The sequence below is a fragment of the Myotis nattereri genome (assembly GCF_964212035.1).
Source record: "Myotis nattereri genome assembly, chromosome: 3".
NCBI lineage: Eukaryota > Metazoa > Chordata > Mammalia > Chiroptera > Vespertilionidae > Myotis > Myotis nattereri.
The window spans coordinates 102,207,406-102,235,322 of NC_138077.1; the positions used below are offsets into that span (position 1 = coordinate 102,207,406).

The following is a 27,917-nucleotide window of genomic DNA, read 5'->3' on the forward strand; positions in this document are numbered from 1 at the left end:
TTCTTTAAAGCAAATGTGTTTGATATATTACTTTGTATCCCATGAATACACAGCAACATCGTGTTTGACAGCTTATTTTCAACAGCTAAGCATGAAGTCATTGTAAAAACAGTCTAAAGGTGTTTCATCTGGTATTAATGTTCTGTTTGGACTCTTTTTTGTCTATAGTGTCTGATATTTCTGTTTTAACTTCCACTGCTGAAGATAAGGTGATATTTGGTAGTTGGGTTCATCCCATAAAAAGTTTAATTGAATTACAGAAAGGCCTGATATGCTAGATTAAAAGGTCAAGTATTATACATTCATTTTGAGAGCAGAGATTTGAGAGGGTTGCACAGTGCAGAATTCATACAGATGAGAACAAGATACTCTAGAAATAATGTGAAGTTAAAAACCAGTGGCTATGCTCATGGGAGGAGGGGAGACTTTCAGATCTATGCAAAGGGTTGAACATAATGCTTATAACCCTTTCCTGTCGGTATCGGTTTTCAACCTTTTGAGAGTTTTGCATCAGGATGATTTGCAAAAAATAAATGGCAGATTTAAGAGCCAGTCTAGAACTGTCTTTGTTTTAAAATAGTACAAGACTGTAGAGAACTATTTAAATCTAAGTGTTCCTAGGTAACGCAGGCAAGAGCTCCACAAGGTCTCCCCTGCCCACCCAGTTGCCTCAGCCACCACACATAAATCCACTGAATTGTTATTGAGATGAAATGTTTTAGGACTTTAACAATGGCGACAAATTCCAAATATCTCCGTTTGCCCACTGAAGAAAACGAGAGACCTGAGCCAAGGCTCTGAGCAACGACGACGGACGAGGCGTGCCTGAGTAAGGAGGCCTGTGCCCCTGGCCCCGGGTAGACTTGACCAGCTGGTTTTAAAACAAATTAAAACAGCCCAGTGACTGCCTTGTACCAAAGAACAAAGAGTCACAGAGGTACAGCCGGTTAGAAATGAGTTCAGGGCCACGGAGCATTAATAACCAAGGGCGTGAAGGGGAGCGCAAGTGAGGGACACTGAGGGACTCTCAAACTGCGCCTTCATTCCATAGATCAAATGTTGATCAAAGGATAAAAGAGGATCAAAACGACTCAAAGATTCCTGGCTGGAGCTGCTGAAAAAGGGGCCGCTTCATTAGACCACATGGTGTGGGAATGTGAGGAGCAGCTGGCATTTCAGGTCCATTAGAAAGATCCTCTGACTTAGGTGGTTTTAAAGCAGCGCCTGCGTCAGTACTCCCACACATGAGTTTTCACCAGCAGGCGAGACAGCGCTGGCAGATCGTGCCAGCGAAACCTGATCCCCCCACCTACCCCACCCCCATGTTTTGAAAACTAATTACAAAATCACTGGATGAGCTGAACTCGTAGCTGCAATATGCCTGGAACTCCGTCATCCATCCAATGCAGTGCCTTGCGAAGCCTGACATGAAAAATTAATAGAAATTGATTTGGAGAGAAGTGCCATCAAATGGATTGAAAACTGGCTCAAAGACAATAAACAAAAGATGATGACACATGGCACTGCAGGCAGGAGCAGAGTCCAGTTTTCCACAGAGAATAGTGTCCAGTGCCTCCATGAGTCAGGATCTGAGTTCATTTCTGGCCAGTGGGGCGTTATCTACAAAGAAGTGAAGAGGATTTAAACAAAATCACAGCAGACTCTCCTTAGGAAGAAAGGTAAATATTAATAAAAGGAGAATCACATTGGGTCAAAGGAGTGCTAGGACTAGAGATGAAAAGCAACTAAAAAATTACTACAAATGCCAGAAAATGTCAAGGAGGCATTCTTCCCAAAGTCAAAGACTTAGAGCACACCTGTAGGTCAATTCAAAGGGTCCAGTTTATCTGACATTTATTGTCTCCCACGTTTTCTGTTGATGCTCCAATAGTTATCTGAATAAAATGATAGAGTTCAGGGCAATAAATATTCTTAGATTTTAAAAGCTTTATAAAAATGATGTTTATTTCTACCCAGCCCTCCTGCTATCAGAACCTGAATCTTTGGGTGTAGCTTAATTTGCACACTGATTTAGCAGTTGAAGAAAACAGAAAGAGTAAAATTTTGGAGCATTTTATAATAAAAAAACAACAAAGTAAGACATGAAGGGGGAGAAAGAATGCAAATGTGGTTTCTATTATCTGTACCTGGAGCTTATAATGATTAACTTTATAATTTTTTTATATTTTTAATGGATTTCAGAGAGGAAGGGAGAGGGAGAGAGAGATAGAAACGTCAATGATGAGAATCACTGATCAGCTGCCTTCTGCATGCCCCCTACTGCGGATTGAGCCTGCAACCCCAGGCATGTGCCCTTGGCTGGAATCGAACCTGGGACCTTCAGTCCGCAGGCCAATGCTCTATCCACTGATCTGAACCAGCTAGGGCTGATTGATTAACTTTAAATGTGAAGAATAAAAACTCCCTGCTAGTATGAAATGAGTCAATTGATTTCATATTGATAGCTCTTCTAATATGTGTTGAGTCCTTCACTAAAAGGTTTTTGTTTTTTATTTTTGTGGGAAGGGAGTTGTTCAAAAGTAAAAATAGAAAAACAGGACAGCACATTTTCTTATCATAAGCAGATCCTTAGAATTTCAGCTTTAAAAAGAACCTTAGAGTTTATTGGTTCTGATCGCCTTTATTTTGGATGTGAACTGGAAAGCACAAGGAAACAGGCTATGGTGATGTAACCTGGCGGAGAACCGAGCGGGTATCTGCCCAGATGCCTCCATGTAGCTGTGCATCCATGAGACTAGTGACATCTTGCACTTCCCACATGCTTCTATAATGCCTCAGAGCTCACTTCACCACTGGCCTCCCAGGCAAGCTGGGACAAGCTCAACAGAGGCATGAAGGACTTTTCCTAGGCATCCATTTTGGAAACCCAATGAAGCCTGCTGACTGGGTCTGGCCACAGACTGGAACACACTCTGTGTTTCTCTTTGGCCAGGCGAACAGCACTCTAAGCCAGAATCTTTCAGAACCTTGGAGCCTCTTAATCCCACAGAGCTTTTCATTCCTGCCGGCCCTGGCCTCCACACAAATGCATGCTGTCATGGTGGCATGTCCCTTCACATTCTTACCCTCACCCACTCTTTTTCCTCTCCTGTGAGTCATCTTCCCATTCCCACTCCACTTTCCTGTCAGCCTCCTGCCTTTGCTGACATTCTCCCTTTGCCTGTCCTGCCTTTCCCTAGTGCTCCACCTGATGGACACTCACTCTGCTTTCAAGACTCAGGCCAATCACCATCCTTTTCTCCATAAATCACTGCTTGCCTCCTCCTAAATTCCTTGCCACATAGAATTGACAAGTCGCTCCACTTTTGCTTCCCTTACTGGGATTATTAGAAGCAAAAGTGGAAGAAATTGTCAATGCTACAGAGCAAGGCAGCTAACATAGCTCCCCAAATAGTTAAAATTTTCTTTATTTGCATCTCTGCCTCCACTGGAATTCAATCTCTCTGAAGACCTAGACCTTGTTTTGTTCTACCTACTGTATCCTCAGTGCCTAAAACAGTGTTTCCTAGCACACAGTAGGTAGGCACTTACTAAATATTTAATTAAACAAGTATCTTTACTGAGCCATTAGCTTCTTAGAGGCAGAAACAACGTCTTCTTTCCCCACCACTCACAATCCCTATCACATATGGCTATGTAACCATATTAAATTATTCCTGTAATGCCATTGGAACCCTTATTCTACTATAAATAAATTCCCCTTTTCATTCACACACTTTACCCAGTACTCCCTCCATCACTCACTTTTCTGGATCTCCTTTACGGTGAGCCTTCTTTATGTGTACATAAGAGGCTTGCAAAGAGGCTGCTCATCCACACAGCCCCTTTTACCTAGGACCTAAGGTTAGTAGATTCCCATTTCAACTCCATAGACAAAATAATTGGAAAAGCAGTCAATACTCCTGTTGCCAATCAGCCTATGGTCCCCATTTCCACTGCGATGTTTTTTTAAAAATATATTTTATTTATTGATTTCAGAAAGAGAAAGGGAGCGGCAGAAAGAGAGAAACATTAGTAATGAGAGAGAATCATTGATCCTATACAACCCCTACTGGAATGGAGCCCACAACCCTGGCATGTGCCCTGATCTGGAATCAAACCCAAACCTCCTGGTTCATGGGTCAATGCTCAACCATTGAGCCACACCTGCCAGGCTGAAATGCTTCTTAATAGAGTCAAATACAATGGAAAATTCTCAAGCCTATTTTGGGCTACTCCCAATTCTCAGTTCATATGTGTCTCAACTTCTCTGTAATATCTGACATTTGCTACAAGAAGCATTTTCCTCCCTCACCTTCTTCTTTTCCTCCTACTTCTCTATTCTAACTTTGCAGTCTTTTAGAAGCTCTTGGTTTCTTATATTATTTGTCACTTGGTTGTGCTATCACATCATTAATTAATCTTTAACCTTCTACTGACTTTCTTGTATTCTATCCAAGATATCCCCTGATAAAAAGCAGGCTGAACTCATCAATAAAAAGAGGAAATTCCATGGCTGGCTAGCTAAACCTGCCAGCAGGGAGCCACCACTAAGAAACCGGTTTGAGCTAGAAAAATCCAAGACGGCTTCTGAAACCCCTTCCAAAGTCACCTTTTGGTTAACCTTTCTTCATTAATATATTAAAAGCCATGCCCCAGGATGGAGATTTAACATTAAAATGGGATATGTTATGTATGGTTGGTCATGTTCCAAGCATGTTTAGGAATTACACATGCTCCTTTGTAAATCAGAGAACTCCCCACTCTTCCTAGGGAATCTCCACCCTTAAACTCATTACCTCCATCTTCCTGCCCCCCTTCATCCTTTAAGACTTTCCTAATGGCCCAGAAATGGGGAGAAGTGGTTTAGAGCATGACATCATGACCTTCTCCAATGCTTGGCCAAAGAATAAAGTTTCTGACTTTCTTTACTGAATACTGTCTCACCCTATTGGTATGAGCAACACGAGGCAGAAGGACCATGATTTGGGGTGTCTGACTTTATCTAGTATTTTGTGGGGGAAGCCACCACATACCGGCATTATCATGAACGTGCACCAAGGAACGCGGGAGGCCAACGGACCTTGAGCATCAGCAGGGCTCACGCTAAGCACTGATTGTTCGTTTTGAGATTGCGGTGGCTTAAAGCAATTTCCCCACCTGATAGCCTCCAAGTAAATGTTTACTAGACCTTACTGATCTTTACTGACCTTTGAGACTGTCTGTCTGCTATGTGCTTGCCATGCTTTACTGAGGGCAAGATGTGTATCTAAAACTCAATAAAAAGCGGACAAGGCCAGGACTCAGTGTGCCTTTTCAAGAAAGAGACTCCACCTGGCCCCCACTCCTTAATAATTCATTTTTCTGTCTAGGATTTTCATTTGTACGTCAGCCCCTCCTGCAGATCCTGAACCCTGCCATGCAGGTTGCAGCATTTTGCCCTCAGGCCTCTGAGCCCTATTCTCTGGTCAAACTATCACCTTTACAGTGGTAAATCTCATGTCCACTCTTCTAAGGCACAGTCTCATTTACCCATCTGTCTTTGGAGAGCTCCTCTTGGATAAACTAAAACACTTCAAAATCAAACTTTACACACACCCAGAAGGGCAAGGAGAAGAGTGGAAAAAAATCCTAACACCCAATTAAGAATGGAAGAAAGTGCCTGACTGGTGTGGCTCAGGTGGTCAGACATCATCCCATGCACCAAAAGGTTGCCGGTTCAATTCCAGTAAGGGCACATGCCTGAGGTTGTGGGTTCAATACCTAATAGAAGGCATGCAGGAGGCAACTCATCAATGTGACCTCTCTCTCTCTCTCTCTCTCTCTCTCTCTCTCTCTCTCTCTCTCCTCTCTCTAAAAATCAATTTAAAAAACAGCTAAAAAAAAGAATGGAAGTAAGTTTTGGGTGTAGTTCTAGGACTTGAGAGAGATAGAGAGATGGGTGAGAAAAGTGGATTTTTTACAACACTGTTCCTGAAATTCCAAGAAATCTTGTATTGCATTATTAAATATTTTTTGCTCCAAATTTTGTGTTATTTGACTGTGACATCACAAAGAGACTGGATTGTAGTATATTTTCTTCATAATTTCCTGATGCTCCCTTCAAACCTCCACCTGGATATCAAAGTGGCGTTTTCAAGATGAAAACTTGATATTGAGAGCTATCTTGTTTATAGAATTTTTCCACCTTGAAATTTTGTGATTTTTTAATTTTTTAATTGTTTTATTCCAATCCTAATTTTTGCCACATTTTTTCACATCTGTCTCTTTATGGATATACAAAACAAATGATTTTCTTTCTTTATATGAAGCATAGTTGTGGAATTTCAGAATTTAGCAGCCCTAATTTTCCATTTGCCCTTTTTATTTAATACTAATTCTGGTTTCTATTATTTTCCTTTAATAACATGTTAAATGCATCAAAATGCCATTTAAATCCTTTATTACTCACTGACTTTTGCTTGGCCAGGAAACAGAACAGGAAGGGCAGCCTGAGATGGGAATCTAGGAATCAAAAGTTGAAAAGTGTTGTTGAAGATTAAGGCTTGAAAATCAAAACCAAAAATGAGAATCTTGGCACTCACAGAGGAGGGCAAAAGTAGCTCACAGAACCATAGAATGCATCCAAACCAGCCAACAGGTTCACCCAACCACAAACTGAAGAGACAAGATCAATCTAGGAAAGCAGGTAAAATCAGGCCATGAGAGAAAAGTCAACATTTCTGATAAACTGAAGACCTCATGTGCCTCAGGCACTTGGAAGATTTAGAAGTAAGAAGGATAATGTGGTAACTTGAGTGTGATTAGCCTAAGCAGCTAATGAGGGCCAATCGTTCTTTCTGTCTTTTCCTGGTCCGTTTATACCAAATACTGACACCCAGAACATTCTGAAATTTCTCAAAGTTCTCCCTCCCATTTAAGTGATAAAATGAACATGAGGGTAACTTCAGTGTAATGATTTATAAGGAAATGTCCCAAGTTTTTCATTTGTTTAGAACAGAGGTCAGCAAATTTCTTTTCTGTAACGGGCCAGATAGTACATATTTTAGATTTGTAGGCCATACAACCGCTGTTACAACTATTAATTCTGCTTTTTTAGCACAGTAGACAATACACAAAAGAATGGGCATGCATATGTTCCAAAAAACTTTAATTTACAAAAAGAGGCAACAAATTTGCTAACTCCTGATCTAGAATTTGGTTGTATTAGATATTGTTACTCACAATTATTACACTACAAACTAGTTTTTGGAAATATTTTTATTGCTTACAAATTTACATTATAAAGATGTTTTAGAAAGAATTTGATCAATGATGTTTTAACAGCTAATATTAAGTGCAAAGAAATTTTATTTTGATAATCTACTTTCTCATTTAAAATTTAGAGACTAATGTGTCTTTTAAAAAGATATTACATGGCTTTATTTTACTTAATATATTATCAAATCTCTGAAGGTCAACCTGTGTCAGTTAGATGCTGAGGATTTTATGTTAGGGGAAATATGATGAAAAAAATATGTACATGAAAAATATTTTAAGATGATTCTTAAGTATAATTTTAATTATAATGTAAAATCTAACTATACTTATAAAAAGTCCAAGATGAAGCATGGAGATTTAAAAAAAATGTATCAGCAGTGGATTTATTGATGGAAGTAATCATTTAATAATATATACATATAAAAATATATATATATATACATATAGCAAATCATTATTTTGTACACTTAAAACTAATACAATGTTAAATGTCAATTATATCTCAATAATTTTTAAAAGATCACTAAGGTGTCTTTTCTACTTCAAATCTGTTATTTGATATTAATTCTGATATGACTAGCAACAGTAAGGGTGAGCGAATAAGCATTTTACATCCCTGAGACAATGAAGATCAGTAAAATATATTTTTAAAAAGTGGTATTGAAAAGTGCTTTTTGCTGGTCATCTGTTTCATTTCACACAGTGGCCAAAATTAAAAGCATTTACTATTATTTTTGTTTGCATGGTTTTCACTAAGAAATCACTCTCTGATTCCATCACCCCACTCAGGATGCTAAGTAAATCTGTGGAGACAGACTCCATGAAGGAGTCCAAGAGGCCAAGTGGTCAATTCTTTCCCAAAGGAGCAGGATATTGCTTATTGCCTACAGTCTTTTAAAGAAAATGAAAAAATAACAAGGGAAGAACAGTGAAGAAATTGCAAAGGTCCCAAAGTGTATAAAGCATTTACAGAACCATTCAATTTTCTCAGTCAAGATGTTGCAAATGTGTAAATCATGCTTCTCTTTGTTAACATGTTCCATCAGGTTCTTGTTTCGAGGGAAAATAAAGACCCTGTTGCTTGAGTGTTTTCCTTTATTCAGTATGATGACTTTTCAGCATTCTACTTACTTATCATTATTACTTTGTTACCACTTTTCCTATTTCAAGAGCTAAAAGGGCAAATTAATTCAAGTCATTCACAATTCAGTGTGATGAATATGTGTTGAGTATCTACTATGTCCCTGAATTGAAATGCAACAGTGAACAAAGCAAAGATCCCTTTCTCGTAGAACTTATAGTGCAGTAGAGACAGATAATAAACTATAAATGCATAAATAATTCAAGTATTTAGTAAATTAAACAGTGATAAGTGATGGTGAATTCCAAAGACTGGGGCAGGGAGTAGGGGATTACAATATTTAGTAGAGGCGAAAGTAGGTTCTCTGGGAAGGTGAAATTGTGAGCAAAGACTTGAAGGAGGCAATAAGTTAGCCAAGAGCATATCTGGCAAAGAATATAGATTTTCCCAAAAATGTATACATATACTTTGAATAATTATAAAGGCAGTGTTTATTAAAATACATTTCATTTTCAAAATTGAGCTATTAGTTGTTAAAGTGTGTATACATATTTTTTTTTGGGGGGGGCACCCTTAATTAGAGCAAAAGCATAGGAGTGTCCCTGGAAAATGAAGGCAAAGATAAATGTGGCTGGAGTGAAGTGAGAAGTTGCTGGTGTAAGGAGTTCATGGATTATGGGATTAGAAGATTGGGTCTAGGGGACACTTTAGTGCCTTTTACTCTGAGTAAGATAAAGAACCATTAAAGGGTTTTGAATTAAAGTCAGACATGACCTGACTGGCTTTAACAGGATCATTCTGGATTCCATGTTGAGAAGAGACTGAAGGAAAGTAAAGATAGAAGGATGAAGACAAATTAGGAGGCTATTGGCATAAGCCTTGTAAGCGCTTTTTTTTTTTTTTTTTTCAAAGTAGTGTAGTCCCATATCTATTAAACTATCCATGGCAAAAGACTTATTTCTAATTTCTTACTCATCAAAGACCAATAATTTTGCGAAAAAATACGTTAAAATGAAATAAAAAAGGCATACATAAAAATATCTCAATATTTTTCTTAAATTCAATAGATAAAAATTATTCTGTAAAGTTGATATAAAAAATTCTAAATGTTTATTCTTAATGTCTGTACTCATTACAAGTCAGTAATATATGGACACCAGGCTGTGAACCACGCTTTGAGTAACACTGGCTTAGTGGTTTTTCAACTAACATATTTCTAGAAGTTCACTCCTAATTCCTGTAGAATCCTTTGTTTTGAAAAAAGAAAAGAAAAGAAAAGGAAAAGCAACTAAGATGCATATCAAAATCAGTGCTTTTCTCATAAATAGAAGTCTTATTTATATCCATCTTGCCTTTATATTGTATTATCTTCCTACATCTGATAATTTTAATGTGTTTCTGTATAAGAAAGTAAGAATAACGACAAAATAAAAAAATAAAGGAGTCGTTCTGTATTATTGATTTATAGTCACATGTAATATTACAATTCATTTTCTATCTATTCAGTCTAAGCAGGCACAGCTCTTCCAGTAGTCAGCATCGTGAAAGTAAAATGGTCAGTAAGATCTTCTTTGAAGTAGAAGTGTTCTTTTCCTCCCATTCCAAATGATAGACTACTGAGTCACTAAGGAATACCAAAAACCAATACAAATTTTAAGACTAAATTGACAGTGTGGGTAAATAAATGTAAGAATATTTTAGTGATCTATTTCAAAATCTGAAATAATCTGATTTTCTGCTGGAAATTATAAGTGGCTAACTTGGCTAAATATTATATCTCAATATAGAGTGAGCTTCGCCACTGAGGACATGGTGAGCCTTTTCATTCTAGTTACTGTGATGTCAGGCAGCATACTTGCTCTCAACCCTGTTCCACAGGCATTCTCTCACTTGGGCCACAGTCCCCCATGTATATAGCTATAGTATTTGAATTTCTTCCCCATCCTCTTACCCACTACATCACTTACTATCTCCCTAATTAAAGCACCTATTTCAGCAGCTTCTGATGAACTGTGGAGAGAAGTATAGGGCACTTAGCATTAAAAGGCCCTTTAAGGTTGAAATATCATATCAGGCATCTTCTCATATCATAGTGGAATGAAATTAGAAATCAACTACAGTAAAAACAAAAAGAAACATTCAAACACACGGAGGCTAAATAGCATGTTATTAAACAACTAGAGGCCCGGTGCACAAAAATTTGTGCACTCGGGGGGGAGGAGGGGTCCCTCAGCCCGGCCTGTGCCCTCTCGCAGTCTGGGACCCCTCGGGAGATAACGACCTGCTGGCTTAGGCCTGCTCCAGGGTGGCAGAGGGCAGGCCCAATCCCTAGGTGCAGCCCCTGGTCGGGCTCAGAGCAGGGCCAATTGGGGAGTTGGGGCGCCGCACCCTGTCATGCACAGAGCAGGGCGGATCAGGAGGTTGCGATGCCACCCTCAGTCACTCTCAGGGTAGGGCCGATCAGGGGGTTGAGGAGCTCCCCCCTGTCACTCACAGAGTAGGGCTGATAGGGGAGTTGGGGCACCACCTCCTGTCACACACAGAGCAAGGCCGATCAGGGGGTTGGGGTGCCGCCACTGTCACACTCAGGGCAGGGCCGATGAGGAGGTTATGGCTCTACCCCATCACACACAGAGCAGGGTCCGTGGGGTGGGGGTTGGGGGGCTGCCTTCTATCACCCACAAAGCAGGGCCGATCAGGGGGTTGGGGCGCCACACCCTGTCACACACAGAGCCACAGGGTGATCATGGGGTTGGGGAGCTCCCCCTATCAGGCACAGAGCAGGGCTGATCAGGGGGTTGGGGCGCCTTCCCCTGTCATGAACAGAGCAGGGCAGATAGGGAGGTTGTGGCCCCGCCCCCTGTCACACACAGAGCCACAAGACGATCAGGAGGTTTAGGCACTGCCCCCTGTCACACTGATCCCGGTGCCGGAGGCCTCTCAGCTCCGCTGATCCCAGTCCTGGGAGGCATATTACCCTTTTACTATATAGGATAGAGGCCTGGTGCATGGGTGGGGGCCGGCTGGTTTGCCCTGAAGGGTGTCCTGGATCAGGGTGGGGGTCCCCACTGGGTGCCTGGCCAGCCTGGATGAGGGGATGATGGCTGTCTGCAGCTGGTCACACACCCTTCAGGGTGGGGGTCCCCACTGAGGTGCCTGGCCAGTCTGGGTGAGGGGCTGAGGGCTGTTTTCAGGCTGGCGGGTGACTGAAGCTCCCAACCGCTCCTTTTTTTCTTTTTTTTATTCTGGGCCAGCTTTAGCTTTGAGGCTTGGCTCCAGCTCTTAGGCCTCCGCTGCTAAAAGCAGGTTTCTGGCCTTTGTTTACCTTCTGTATTTGAAACAATGTTGCAATCCTGCTGGCTGAAGCCCGACGGACTAAAGCAGGTTTCTGGGGTTTTGTTTAGCTTCTATATTTGTAACATAGATGCTTAGAGTTGCAGCTCAGAGGCCTGCAGTGGCAGGCGGGGAATGTTGGAGTCCTCCGTCACTGAAGCAAGCAAGCCTCATGTTCACTTTAAGCTGCCTGACTGCCGGCCGCCATCTTGGCTGGCAGTTAATTTGCATATTGCCCTGATTAGCCAATGGGAAGGGTAGTGGTCATACGCTAATTACCATGTTTCTCTTTTATTAGATAGGATGAATGGGTTACCAATGAGATCAAGAAAGAAATAAAAAACTTCTTGGAAACAAATGAAAATGAATACACAACAACCCAAAATCTGTGGGACACAGTAAAAGTAGTCATGAAAGGGAAGTTCATAGCACTACAGGCTTACCTCACAAAAAAATTAAAAATTAATAATAAAGCAAAGTAAGTAGAAGGAAGGAAATAATAAGTATTAGAGCAGACATAAATGACATAGAGACTAAAAAATAATGAAGCCAAGGGCTGGTTCATTGAAAATATAAAAAAGGTTGATGAACCACTAGCCAAACTCATCAAAAAACAAAGAGAGAGGACCCAAATAAATAAAATAAGAAATGAAAGCAGAGAAAGAACATCTGACACCACAGAAATATAAAGGATTGTAAAAAAAAAATACTATGAACAACTATATGCCAATAAGCTGGACAATATTGTCTATTGGCAATATGAATGAAATTGATGAAGTAGAATCAAAAGTAATCAATAGATCCACAGAAAACAAAATCCCTAGCCCCAATAGCTTCACAGAGGAGTTTACCAAACATTCAAACAAGAACTAAAACTTATCTTCCTCAAACTATTCCAAAAAATCCAAGAGAAAGGAACACTTCTGAGCTCTTTATATGAGGCCAGCATTTTCCTAATTCTAAAACCAGATAAAGACACTACAAAGAAAGAAAATTACAGGTCAACATCTCTCATGAATATAGGTGCTAAAATCAGCATCAGATATGCCCTGTGGCAGCCAACCGGCCTGATCGCACCCCCACAACCTCCCATGGACCCTCCCCCAGGCCCCTGTTTGTGCCCCCCAACCCTGATTGGGGGTGGGGCGGGCCAGCAAACCACCTATAGCCCTGCTCCCAATCTCCCTCACCCCAATCTGGGCAAGGCCAGCCAACCAACCAACCACTGGCTGCCCCTCCCCCAAACTGGCCCAGCCCTGATTGGCCCCATTGGGGTGGGCCAGCCAGACCTCACCTGTGCATGAATTTGTGCACTGGGCCTCTAGTATATTAAAAAGATCATACACCATGAACAAGTGGGATTTATTCCAGGGATGCAAGACTGGTACAATATTTGCAAATCAATAAACATGATACATCATATAAACAAATTGGAATACAAATGCCACATGATTATATCAATAGATGCAGACAAAGCAAAAACTAAATCCAAAACACATTTTTGATAGAAACTCTCAGCCAAGAGGGAATATCAACATAAGAAATGCCACATATGACAAACCTACAGTGAACAACATACTAGTATTCAATGGGAAAAAATTAAAATCATTTCCCCTAAGAACAAGAACAAGACAGGGATGTCATTGACACCACTCTTGTCATATTACTGGAAGTCCTAGTCACAGTTATTAGACAAGAAGAAAGAATAAAAGGCATCCAAATTGGAAAGGAAGAAGTAAAAATCTCATTATTTTCAGGTCTCATGATATTGTATATAGAAAACCCTAAAGACTCCACGAAAAAACTACTAGATTTGATAAATGAATTTGGCAATGTAATGGGATACAAAATTAACACCCAGAAATCTATGGCATTTTATATACCAACTAAGGGCCCAGTGCACAAATTTGTGCACCTTGAAAGGAACTGTGGGCCGTGAGGCTGCAGTGGGCACAGGGGCAGGTCTCGGCTCATCCTCCATACCCCAGCCCTGTCCCTCCCACTGCAGCCCCCGGGTCCCCTGTCTGTAGGCAGCCCCACTCTTGTCACCACTGCTCCCACACACTGATGGCGCCAGCTCCACTTGCACCCACTGATGACGTGGAGTGATTGAGCCAGCACAAGCAGCAGTTGTGAGCAGGGCTGGTGCCGTCAGCAGGTGCAAGCAGTGGCTGCTGCCCCAATCACCCTTCAGGAGCAAGGGGAGGTAGAGAAATCCTCAGGGGTGATTGGGGCTGGCAGCCACCGCTTGCACCTGCTGATGGCACTGAGCGATCAGGACCGGTGCCAGGTGCCTGCAGTCAATGGGAGCAGCGGCTCTGGCCCCGGCTGCAGGTATGAGTGGATCCAGTGCCAGCAGTGGGTGTGAGCGGTGGGTCTGGCACCAGCAGTGGGTGTGAGAGGCAGTTGTCAGCCCTGATCACCCCTCAGGGGCAGGGGGAGGTGGAGAAGCCCTGAGAGGAGATCGAGGCTGGCAGCCACTGCTTGCACCTGCTGATGGTGCTGAGTGAGTGAGGTCAGCACCAGTAGCATGAGGGAACAAAGAATTTTCAGTAACTACCAGGGGCTCACCCCAATGACAGCAACTGTTTCCCCACCTTGGTATGGCACTCCCACTCACCTGCTCCACCATCCTGCTGCAGCCAATGCCCACCATGTTCCGTGCGTGCCCCCTGATGGTCAGCACACATCATAGCAACCAGTTGTTCAGTTGTTCAGTTGTTCCACCGTTCAGTCTATTTTATATATATAGATAATGAATTCTCAGAAAGAGAAACTAAACAAACAACTCCCATTTACCATTGTAACAAAAAAATTAAGATACTTAGGAATAAACCTAACCAAGAAGATAAAAGACTTATACTTGGAAAAATGTTACACATTGAAAAAAGAGATTGAGGAAGATATCAACAAGTAGAAGAGTATATTGTATTCATGGATTGGTAGAATTCACATCATTAAAATGTCTATGCTACTCAAAGCAATTTACAGATTCAATGTGATACCTATTAAAATGCCAATAGAATATATCATAGATCTAGAACAAGTGCTCCAAAAATTTATATGGAACCCAAAAAAGACCCAGAGTAGCTGCAGCATAGACTTAAAGTCAGTAAGTAGTTAAACCATAAAAATCTTAGAAGAAACCATAGGTAGAAATATCTCAGACATTTCTCATAGCAATATGTTTATAGGTACATCTTCTAGGGCAAAAGAAACTAAGGAGAAAATAAATAAATAGGACTATATTAAAATAAAAAGCTTCTGCACAGCAAAAGAAACCATCAACAAAATGAAAATGGAGCCATTGTATGTGAGAGTATTTTTGTCAAAGATACATCTGATAAAGTTTAATATCTAAAATATATAAGGAACTCATACAATTCAAAAAAGAAGACAAACAATCCAGTTAAAAAATGTACAAAGAACCTAGACACCTTTCCAATGGGGATATAAAGATAGCCAAGAGACATATGAAAAAAAAAAATGCTCAATAATCATCAGAGATATACAAATTAAAATGACAATGAGGTATCACCTCACACCTGTGAGAATGGCTACTATCAACAAATCAACAGATGACAAGTACTGGTGAGGATGTGGAGAAAAGGGAACCCTAGCACATTGCTGGTGGGAATAAAGATGGTGGAGAACAGTATGGAGTTTCCTCAAAAAATTAAATATGGAACTACCATTTGACCCATTGATCATACTTCTAGGAATATCTTATATAATAAAAGGCTAATATGCAAACTTACCAAACAGTGAAACAACCAGTCTCTATGACATGCACTGACCACCAGGGTGCAGATACTCAATGCAGCAGCTGCCTGCTGGTGGTCAGTGTGCCAGAAACTGGCTCACAGCTGGCAAGCACAGTGGTGGTGATGGGATCCTCTCCTGCCTCTGCGGACATCCCCTCTGAGTGGATGAATTTTGCGCACTGGGCCTCTAGTATCCTAAGAAATCCAAAACACCAATCAGAAAGAAATGTGTGCACCCTTATGTTCATAGAAGCACAATTTATAATAGTTAAGATCTGAAAACAATCCAGTGTCCTTCAGTAGATGAGTGGATAAAAAAGTTGTAGTACACTTACACCAGGGAATACTATGCAACAGTAAAAAGAATAATCTCTTATCCTGTGAGACAACATGGTGGGACCTAGAGATTATTATGCTAAATGAAATAAACTAGTCAGAGCAGGACAAGTACCATGTGATCTCACTCATATATGGAATCTATTGAACAAAACAAACCGATGAAAAAAACAGATCCCAAGACATAGAAGCATGGAAAAGACTGCAGAATCTCAGAGGAAGGTGGGAGTGGGTGGGTAGAGAAGAGATTAACCAAAGAACATATATGCATAACCCATGGACACAGACAATAGGGTAGGTAATGAAGGCCTGGGGTGGGGGACAGGGTGGGCTAGAAGGAGTCAATGGGAGAAAAAAGAAGGCATATGTAATACTTTCAGCAATAAATATTTAATAAATAAATAAAACCTTAATGGCAATCTTATTAACATAGCAAGACTCCCTCCCAGTACCAATCTAGCTCCTTTTGTCTCTCTCTCAGGCTCTAGCTCTCTAGCTCTCTCTTTTGTAATTCTTTTTAAACCCATTCTTAAGTGGGGCTAATAATTGGCTGCAGTTCACAACCTTTCCATATATACATTCAACTTGCACTAAGGAAATGAGGTACAGAAAGTAATGAAGCCCTTCAATTGTTAATATTTTTCAATACTAAGTTTCATGGAACTGGAATATAATGAGCTCATCAAGCCCCAAATACACCAGTCTTGTTTTTTATCCTATGCTACATAGTTTTTATTTTATAACCACAAAGAAAGGAAACCAAAGTTTTAAAAAAAATGTGTGAAGCAGAAAATACTCTAATAGAAATATGGCCATAGGTAATGTTTTATTTGTTGATTTATAAATATTTATTAAGCACTTACTATGTTTTAAGCTATACAGCAGTTAGCAAAATAGCTAAATTTATATTCTAGAGAATTGGTACAAAGGACATTATTAAATAATTCAGCATAGCTTGTATAATCTATATATATTAAAAGAAGTAATATGCAAATGAGGTTGGGACTCCATAACAGTCCCAACCAGCTCAGGAGGAGGGGCCAGGCATGGACCCGAGCCTGAGAGAACAACACACAGGTGTGGCCTGAAGCCTGAGAGATAAACACAGAGGGGTGCCTGCTCCAAGTCTCCATGGTGTGGCTGCGGGAAGGCCCCCAGCAGACACACACATACATACACACACACACACTCACGGGGTGCCTGCTCTGAGCCTCCATGGCATGGCTGCGGGCAGGCCTCCAGCGGACACACACACACACAAACAAACACATACACACAATGGAGTGCCTGCTCGGAGCCTCCACGGCCAGATTGCAGCTTAGGTCCGCTTCCCATGGGGACTGGGCCTAAGCTGTCAGTAGGACATCTCCTGAGGGCTCCCAGACTGTGAGAGTGGGCAGGCTGAGCTGAGGGACCCCCACCCCCCTAGTGCATGAATTTCGTGCACCGGACCTCTAGTTTAATTATATAATTCTAGAGTCTAGGGGTGGGCAAACTTTTTGACTCGAGAGCCACAATGGTTTCTTAAACTGGACTCAGAAGAAGGAGCTGCGGCCATGTTTCCCGATGTTGCCATGTTAACACTGCTGCTGGTGAAGGAGCGGAGGGGAGAGCAAGAGAACCCTCCACTCTTTCGGCTCCGCAGGCCGGACAGAACAGCCGAAAGGGCCGGATCCGGCCCGCGGGCCGTAGTTTGCCCATGGCTGTTCTAGACCCAACATATTAAAAACAAACTGATTTTTAAAAATAACATTAACATTACTTGGAAACTATAAATTTGGCGTGTTTCTACTTGAAATGTAAGAAAGTTTTGGCATTCTGGAGTATGCTTAATATTTTCAGGAATTTATATTCCTTTTAATTCTCTTAATGTGCTTGTAAGCATTTAGGACTGCAAATCATATTAAGAAAAAGATGGAATTTGAATATGGCATAATCATAATCACTATTTTTAGTCTAAATTTTTATGTATTTAAAGGACCTATTTCTTGAGCAAATATTTATTAAGGAAACCCTCCTTGTAAGTAAAATGCAACCACAAATTAAAACATAACCATTTTAATTGTGTGTGAGGTTCTTTTATTATGGCTCTTAGATAACCACTACACCATATATTACCAACAGAAATACAAGAACATTATGCAACAAGAGCATTATTTCTCATCAGATATGTATGTGCATCTGCCAAATTGTGACATAAGGGATTGTATTCTTCTGTCCACCTGGGAGAATAAGCAGCCAGGATAATCTGTCTTGGCTGGAAGAAGACTGTGCAGCCATATTTATCTATGGAAGTGCTATATGTCTGCTCTACCAGGAATTATTGTGGTCAAGGAACCACTGCAGTGCACCTATGGTGAAAATATAAAACTTTTTTCTCTGATTTTTTATGATCTTGCTATATTTTGAGTTAAGATAGAGGCCTTTTAGCAGGGTAATGTGCTGATACATACACAGATTTCTTAATAAGTTAAAAGAGTGTTTGCTGAACTATTTTGAAGATTAATCAAGACTCTACATTAGATTAACAGTCTTCATACCCACCTGAAATGAAAGAGCTCAGATAGCTGAATTTAACACTTTCATTTTCCAAAGATTGTTCATGTGAATATTCTTGGTGAGCTTACTATTGTGTGCAATAGAAGGTTAGTGCAGCTAGCATGCTCATTAACTTGTCAAATATGTACAAAAAGTCTCCACACAAGCTGTCTTCTAAAAATCTTTGCAGGTGCATGTATATAAAGATAAATGCATGGACTATCTCTAAAACAATACACAAAAACCTTGGAAGGAACAAAGGCTGACTGCATTGAGGGAGAAGTAGGCACCTGGGGCAACAGGGATGCAAGAAGAGAGACCTTTTAATTGTGTACATTTTTGTATTTCAAGTTCTGTGTCATTTGCATATATTAACTATTCAAAATGAATTTTTAAAAACTAAGTCTTTGCACAAGATTAAACAAAGGAAAGACAGAAAGGAGAATGTAAGAGAGGGACAGAAATGGAAAGGGGAAAAAAAAGAAGATTTGAAAAGAAAAGGTAAGAAAAAAAAAAAAAACAGGAAAAGGGAAGCATTTAATCACTGCCCTCCCTATTGCTACAAAATTATCCGGGTCTGAAATCTGCTTTTCTTTCTATCCTTTCCCGCAAAGTCTGGGTCTAGTTCAAGTCCTCATCATTTCTTGGCGGTTGACTACCACAGATGTCTTTGCATTTTCCTTGATTCCAATGTTGTCTGCTCAAACCTGTCCTCCATCCAGCTGCCCCACGGTAACCTCCTCAGTGGACTCCACCATGTACAGAATACAGTTCCTGCCTACCTCTCCATCTCTAACTCTCACTTCCTCCTACCTTGCATTTGAAATTCCAGCAAAACTTAACCACTTGTTCTTTCTTTAGCACCATATGCTGTTTCTTACTCATCATGCTCATGTTGTTCATAGCACCTAAAAAGCGTTATGGCCTCCCTTTCCACTTATGTCATTGTCTTATAATTATCTGTTTGTACGACTGCTTTTCTTCCTGGACTGTAATATGCTGTGTTTCTATTAGTATGCTCAGGGCCCACTATTTGACCTGATGCATTAAAGATGCTCAATACATATTGACTAACATTAAAAGAGATAGTGTCCTCAACCTACCTCTCTGTGACCCTAAGAAAGGTATTTTATCTTCTACTTGTTTATTAAATGTAAGAGCATAATATTCCTAAAGAATTTTTCTCTTATGAGATTATCTATTAGTTAATGTTTGCATTGTGGTCAGATCCCAAAGGTACTGGTGTCCATATCAATGTCATAATCTTGACTCCTAACATTTTTACTACAGAAATTTTCAAACATAACTCAAAAGGAGAAAGAAAAATTTGATGAACTTTAAGTGTGAACATCCTGCCAACTTTATTTCATTTACCCTCCCAATCACATGTTTAAAGCAAATCTCAACCGTTGTAGCCTTTCACCTATAAGTATTTTACTATTCTTCTGCAACACATACAAATTTTTAAACATAACAACTATGACAATAATGGACATTTTATCTATACCTTAATCTATGTTACTGTGTTTTTTTAATTTTTAAAAAATATGTTTTTATTGATTAAGGGAGAAGGATAGAGAGGTAGAAACATCAATGAGAAACATCAATCAGCTGCCTACTGCGTGCCCCTTACTGGGGATTGAGCCAAAAACATAAGGGAATCAAAAGTGACCTCCTGGTTCATGGGTCAATGCTCAACCACCGAGCCACCCTCGCCGGGCTATCTTAATGTTTTTAATAATTTTATTAGTCTAAATTTCAAAATAATTTTTGATATGTTTAAATACTTTGTGGACATTTCTCTTGACAGCAGCTGGCAATGGTTTGGCAAAAATTAGCAGCATGTATTCCTGTAGGGGGCCAAGGTCAGGCCTAAAGCATATTAAAAGAACTCCTAGCTATGTCAGTCAAACTAATACTGCTAATTCCTTCATTCTCATATGTTCTAAATTTCTACCTACCTTTTTCTACAGAAAATATTAGTCTTTTTACTTGAATTATGAAAGGAACCCCAGAACAATAAAACACTTCTGTTTAAAAACTACCATGTTTACTGTGATTGCCACAACAATAACCCTTTTCCAAATGGTATATAAGCTGTTTTAAATGGCTCAGGAAACTCATAGTCAATATTAGTTCAATTCAGAAACTTTAGAAAAAAAAGGAAAGTTGAAGTCAATAAATATAATTGTGGACAAACTTCTTCCCAGGATGAAATATCGACACAGCAGTTTCACTTTTGGAGTTACCTGCAATTCCCTGGAGGAATATACATGACTGTCATAGGAATATTAGCTACAGCTACCAAATAGGTAAACGCTCTGTTTAGGCTGAAGTTCCATTTTTTCTTACTACCAGGTAAAGGAAATAAACTCATTTCTTAAAAAAAAAATCGACCACAAAAACCCCCAGTGGATTTGTATGTTTTATGGTATATGAAAGACTGAGTACAGGTGAGAAGAAAATGAAAGCCAATAACCCAACTAAATCTATTAATCATCAAAAAACATTGTACAGTTTTTTAAATCTGCTGATTTGTTCTGGTAACTCAGATTCACTTTAGAGAATCTTAAAAAAAAAATGTTGTTAGTACTGACAATTAACCTGAGGGAAAAAACAGAAACTAAAAATATACTGTTGTAGTATGCTAGTAGCCCCTAAAGAAATAGCAACAAATAATTTGTCTTACTTTGTCCTGTGTCATTTTGTTTTCACTTTAAATTGAGTATGTCAATAGCATTAACCACACAAGTCTACTGCTTGATTTGTAACCAGTGGATGCTATTCATTTTACATAATTTAGCAATGTGTTTTATATACACATACAATCACACATGCAACTTGGCACAAGAAGAGAATAGGTAGTAATAAAATATTTTTGAATTGCTTACACTTAAATATAGATAGAACACTAATAAACTAAGCCCACAACAATAATTTTGACTGCTTTTATATCATTTTAAAATTTGCTTTTTTTGAAAAATGAGCTTTGAAAGATTTAATAGAAAAGATGAAGTGTGAAGAAACATCTCTGTGTTAGGAGAAATCTTTCATGACTATTACTACTACTGCAAAGTTTTATCTTTGGGTAGGATTATAGTTTATCAATGACATTTTAGCTTATTTCATTTGACTTCACAATTACCTACAAGGTAGGCAAAGCTCATTATTACCCATTATTCTTTAAAGTTCAGAGAAATTACAGCACAGGTAACTCTTCTGGGTTGATAGACTTGTTATACCCCTTGATCTGAGTTTTCATTACATGAATGTACACATATGTAAAGTTTCACCATGCTATACACTTACAGTTTGTGCAATAACAATATTAAAAAGCAATATGCTCAAAATCATAAGCAGGTGCTCTAGAGAGGTTTTTATATACTGTGTAGTAATGTTTAAGTCCTATTAAGAAGATAGTCAGTAGAAGTTTCTTGCTAAAATAATATGGCTATCCTATCTAATAAAAGAGAAACATGGTAATTAGCCATACGTCTGCTACCCTTCCCATTGGCTAATCAGGGCAATATGCAAATTAACTGCCAGCCAAGATGGCGGCTGGCAGCCAGGCAGCTTGAAGCGAACATGAGGCTTGCTTACTTCAGTGATGGAGGACTCCAACGTTCCCTGCCTGCCTTGCCGGCCTCTGAGCTTGCAGTTTGAAACATTGTTACAAATATAGAAGCTAAACAAAACCCCAGAAACCTGCTTTCAGCCTCCGGGAACTCAGAGCTGGAGTTGATACAGTGTTTCGATCATAGAACCCAAACAAACCAGATAACTGCTTTCAGCAGCAGAGGCCTCAGAGCTGGAGCCAGAGCTAAAGCTGGCCCAGAATTTTAAAAAAAAGAAAAAAAGGAGCAGTTGGGAGTTTCAGTCACCCGCCAGCCTGAAAACAGCCCTCAGCCCCTCACCCAGACTGGCCAGGCACCCCAGTGGGGACCCCACCCTGAAGGGTGTGTGACCAGCTGCAAACAGCCATCATCCCCTCACCCAGGCTGGCCAGGCACCCCAGTGAGGACCCCCACCCTGATCCAGGACACCCTTCAGGGCAAACCAGCCGGCCCCCACCCATGCACCAGGCCTCTATCCTATATAGTAAAAGGGTAATATGCCTCCCAGCACCGGGATCAGTGGAGTCGAGAGGCCGCACGGCACCGCGATCAGCGTGACAGGGGGCAGTGCCCAAACCCCCTGATCGGCCCTGCTCTGTGTGTGACAGGGTGCAGCGCCCCAACCCCCCCCCCCATGGACCCTGCTCTGTGTGTGACGGGGTAGAGTTATAACCTCCCCATCGGCCCTGCCCTGAGTGTGAGAGTGGTGGTGCCCCAACCCCCTGATCCACCCTGCTCTGTGTGTGACAGGGGGCAGTGCCCCAACTCCCCTATCGGCCCTGCTCTGTGAGTGACAGGGGGAGCTCCCCAACCCCCTGATCGGCCTTGCTCTGTGCATGACAGGGGGGAGCTCCTCAACCCCCTGATGGGCCCTGCTCTGTGCGTGACAGGTTACAGAGCCCCAAACCCCCTGACAGGCCCTGCTCTTTGCGTGACAGGGGGCAGCGCCCCAACCCCCTGATTGGACCTGCTCTGTGCATGACAGGGGGTGGCGCCGCAACCTCCCCATCGACCCTGCCTTGAGTGTGACAGGGTGTGGTGCCCCAACCCCCCAATCGGCCCTACCCTGAGAGTGACTGAGGGTGACATCACAACCTCCCGATCCGCCCTGCTCTGTGCATGACAGGGGGTGGCGCCCCAACTCCCCAATCGGCCCTGCTCTGAGCCTGACCAGGGGCTGCACCTAGGGATTGGGCCTGCCCTCTGCCACCCGGGAGCAGGCTTAAGCCAGCAGGTCGTTATCTCCCGAGGGGTCCCAGACTGCGAGAGGGCACAGGCCGGGCTGAGGGACCCCTCCTCCCCCCGAGTGCACAAATTTTTGTGCACTGGGCCTCTAGTCTATATATATAATAGAGAAATATGATAATTAGGCCAGGATGCCGTAATGGGTCACGACCGAACAGGTGGAGGTTGCACAGCAGCATCGGAGCGGGTGGAACTGGGGATGGGCTTCCTTAGTAGGCCTGCAGGGTCAATCTCAAGAGCACAGGCCAGGCATCAATGGACCAGCTCTGCCAGCATGATCCCAACAGTGTTGCCGGCCTCCTGGAACTCAGCTTCGGGCACTGAGGCTGCTTCCCCTTCCTTGGACGGGCTTCCTTAGTAGCCCTGCAGGTTGAATCTGAAGAGGACAGACCAGGCACCAACGGACCAGCATTGTCGGCACTTGAATGTGAGCAGACAGACAGAAAAAAGACCTTCAAGGCCTGTCCAAGGCAGGTTTGCATTTAAAACTAAGTGGGGTGGTCCGGAACTGCGCGTACTGACAACCAGGGCAGTCTCTGCATCAGTGCACATTTGCAGCTCGAAGTGTGGAGGGTGAGGGCCATGCAAGCCAGAGGCTTTGGCTGCAATGGTCCGATAATTTCAGCTCCAAAGCAGGTGCAATCAGGGAAGTTATGGGGACCTTCACAAAAAAAGAGAAGGCTGAAGAGGAAGGAAACTTCCCAGAGCGGATTAAAGAACAGCTGGCAGCCTTGAAGAAACAACATGAAGAAGAGATCACTCATCATAAAAAAGGAGATTTGAGCGTCTACAGAAAGAAATTGAGCAGCACAAGCAGAACATCAAGAAACTGAAAGATCATGATACTGCGGCAGTGTCAGGGTGAGGGGACAGCCATATTTGCCAGTGCGCCCGAGCTGCCAACAACAAAAAGTGTGCAGGAGCTGGACAGGCGCACAGACAGGCACACAGACCCCAGGCCCACCTCGCCACCGCCTGGCCTCACCGCCACTGCTGCCGATGCCCTCTCACGGGGCCTGCGCCCCGCAGCGGGAGGCGCGGGGTGGGGGGGGGGGGGCAGGGATGTCTTACAAACCAAACTTGACCATGCACATGCCCGCCACCTCCATCAAGGCCTCTGGGAGCGTTCATCCACCTTCCACCAGCATGGCAACGTCTTCCCAGTACCGCCAGCTGCTAAGTGACTAGGACCACCATCTCTAACACGCAGGGAACAGAGAACAGCCAGGTGCCCCAGAGCAAATATGCTGAGCTGCTGGTCATCATCGAAGAACTAGGGAAGGAGATCTGACTCACGTACGTGGGCAGTAAGAGCGTCATGGAGAGACTGAAACGAGGCATCATCCACACGACAGGGCTGGTTCGGGAATGCTTGGCCGAGATGGAGCGGAACACCAGGTCCTAGCCCCTAAGTCAGCGTGAAAGGCTTTCCCTCTTCTTCCAAGAAGTGACAGCTCATGCCTGCACCCCCTTCAGATGAAACTTGGTTTCAAAATGGTAACAGCTTGGTTTCTCCTCCCCATGCTCCTCCCGTGGTTCATCAGGCTCTGAACCTCCCATCGCTGAGATGGAGAAGAGATTTTTGCAGTTATTAGATTTACATCTTAGTTAGGAACTACCCAGGGCGTTTTGTGTGTGTGTTTTTTAAGCATTGATTTACATGATGCATGTCAGTTACCTATCACAGCAAACTGTAGTTGGCCTCCTAGATACGTGTTTCTCTTCTGGATACATTTCTGTTACTCACATGGTTCTTTATGTTTCTCTTCTGAGCTGATCCAACTCTGAGGGTTTGTTTCAGTGAGTCCTGAGGCAGCACTTTAGTAGCCAGTGCCCATTCACCACACAGTATAAATTCTTTTCAATGTAACTTTTTTTTTTTTTTGCTTAAGCATTTGCATGACTGTTAGTACTTTGAAGTCAATCTTTAAAATGCACAAGTTATAAATACAGAAGAAAGAGCAACTTATTGAACCTCGCCTGACAAGGACCCCTGAAATTTCCCCTAAGGATGTATGTACATTTCAGTTCCGCCTTTCCCATCAGTGGATCCAAACGTCTGGAAGACAGTGACTAATAGGGTTTGCATCTTTGTATGCATTTATTACTTGATGTAATAAAGCTTATTTTCATTAACAACAAAAAAAGAAACTGAAAGATCATGCTGATGCTTAAGTGCACACAGTTCCCCATAGAATGGCTACATATTGTCCACTTCTATGAAGACATAGTTCTGATAACTAATATCTATCTATGCTGCCAACAGATTATAATAAATTGTGATCAGTGGGGGAAAAAAAAACAAAAAACCAAGTGGGGTGACATCGGAATTACCCAAGAGTACCCCCAACCCCTTCACCTGCCCAGACGCCTAGGGCTCAGTTGGGCTGAGCCCAGTGCCGCCCAGTGGCCTGGACACCAGACCTGACCACCTCTCCGGTTTGGCCCAAACATCTGAAGTTCGCATTAGTTGCCAACTTAGGAAATTGGAGCATTCACATAAAATCAGAATTCCCCACTTCTCTTTCCAAAGTGGCCGATTGGGCTACCAACCAAGGGTGGTCGGTGTCACTTCAACCCTAAGAGGAAACCCCAGCTTGGGGGTGTGGTGAGGAGGAAGCTATCCGTGCAGACAGTTCAGTTGTGTAAACTCCCACTGACAGTGGCACAGCCCAACAGTGTGGCCATTCAACTGCGCGGCAGCACAGCCATGAAACAGTCTAGCTGTTAAACAAGGCCCCTCTCCAGCTTTCAGGGGGCTTCACCTACTCTAACCCACTGCACCCCACTCTGCCCCAGTGAGACAGCTTCAGTGTTTCAGCTCCAGCAAACAGAACATGTCCCAGTGGAAAGGGAAAGTGTATCTATGGCCAGTGTTACTCAATGGATAGAGCCTCTGCCTGAGGACTGAAGGGCCCAGAGTTCAATTCCTGGTCAGGGCACATGCCTGGGTTATGGGTTTGATCCCCAGTGTGGGGCGTACAGGAGGCAGTCAAAGATTCTCTCTCATCATTGATGTTTCTATCTCCCTTCCTCTCTGAAATCAATCTATACTAATAAAAGGGTAATGTGCTAATTAGACCAAACAACTTCCAGACGACTTTCTGGATGTCTTTTTGGACAAAGCCATGGTGGCGAGGCCAAGACAGAGGCGGTTAGGGGTGATCAGGCCGGCAGGGGAGAGCAGTTAGGGGGATCAAGCTGGCAGGGGAGAGCAGTTAGGACAATCAGGCTGGCAGGGGAGAGCAGTTAGGGGGGTCAGGCCTGCAGGTGAGCAGTTAGGAGCCAGTGGTCCCAGATTACAAGAGGGATGTCCGGCTGCCAGTTAGGGGGATCCCAGGGATCAGGCCTAAACCAGCAGTCGGACATCCCCCCCAACAGTTCCCGGATTAGAGAGGGTGCAGGCTGGGCTGAGGGAAACTCCCTCCTCCCCGTGCACAAATTTCATGCACTGGGCCACTAGTCAGTTAGATAATAAATAAACTTTCACTAAAGTGTAAGAAATTTTATTGACTGTACCTTACTAAACAAAATGAAAAATAATTTCCAAGTTTGGTAGTCAATGTCCACATCACTTTGAATAAGATAGCACAAATGTGATTTCATTGACAATTTAATTTTCAATTACATTAGTAGCTGTTCTATTTTTTTCAATTGAAAAAATAGAACCAAACTAGTTGTTCCTTTTTCTTTTTTTTTTCTTTTTGCATTTTAGCCATTCTAACTCTTGCCTCAATGGACCACACGTTGGTTAAAAATCAACATTCAATTATTTGAGTGAATTTTCCATTAATGTGGAGAAATTTGGAGAGTGTGTTGGGTCAGAGTATAATGAGATATCCACAGCTTTGGAGTAGTGAGAGTAGACTAGAGAGGGCTGACAGACATCTCAACACTGACTTGTCTATAACCTTACAAGTCAGACATTATTGAAAACTCAAATTAATTATCTAGTGACAATATGTAGTGCCCAAGTTAAAATATTTACTACAGCTCAATTTTGCAAAACATTACATGAGTAATGAACCTAACTCTAAGATATCCAGACAGTTACCAGCCTATCTTTGACATTTTATCTTAATAACATTGTTCTCTCTGTTCTCATATATTTAAGCTTTTTCTTCAATCTGCATCAATTTTAGTAGACTGTAGCCATGGTTAAGGGGTACTCTTCTTCCACTTTAGCCTGCTTGCTCAAAGAAGCTTTTTTGATAACCTCTGACCAGGTGAAATCTCTATTTTACACTTTTGTAACACTGTAAACCATTCCATCTTAGTACTTAACACATTATCATTTTACTCAGACACGTAATTTTATACAAAGAAAATGGCAGAGATAAAACCTAACTATATGCTCCGTGAAGGAATAAAGCATGAATGTTGTTACATAATACTGTATTTCATTAGCTTTACACAGATCCTAGGGCATAGAAGATTTTCAATTAAATTTGTTAAGTGAATGAATGCATAATGCCTGTTCTCTGCCAGGAACAGTCCCAGGTGTTTGAGAAAAAAATAAAATAAAACATACAAATACAAAAAGGTTCCACTATTTTTTAAACCCTTCTTTTAATAGTAATTTGGCACTGACAATTTCTATCATCAGGGAGATCATTGAAGTTTATTTTTGTAGTACGTACTTTAGTTTCTAAAAAAAAAAAAAAATAGCACATTAAACGAGACTTTTTTTCTGTTTAGTTTTCTGGCTAAAGAATGCAAGTATAACTTTCACTTTATTTGACATGC

At 41.7% G+C, this 27,917-nt stretch overlaps 1 pseudogene across 1 annotated transcript; it reads left to right on the forward strand.

The window, feature by feature from the left end:
* The first annotated feature begins 24,233 nt into the window (after window positions 1-24,233).
* LOC308515106 (cyclin-dependent kinase 2-associated protein 1-like) lies at window positions 24,234-24,576 on the forward strand (annotated as a pseudogene). Its single transcript has one exon. The product of its transcript is annotated as a cyclin-dependent kinase 2-associated protein 1-like (transcript).
* Window positions 24,577-27,917: the final 3,341 nt, after the last annotated feature.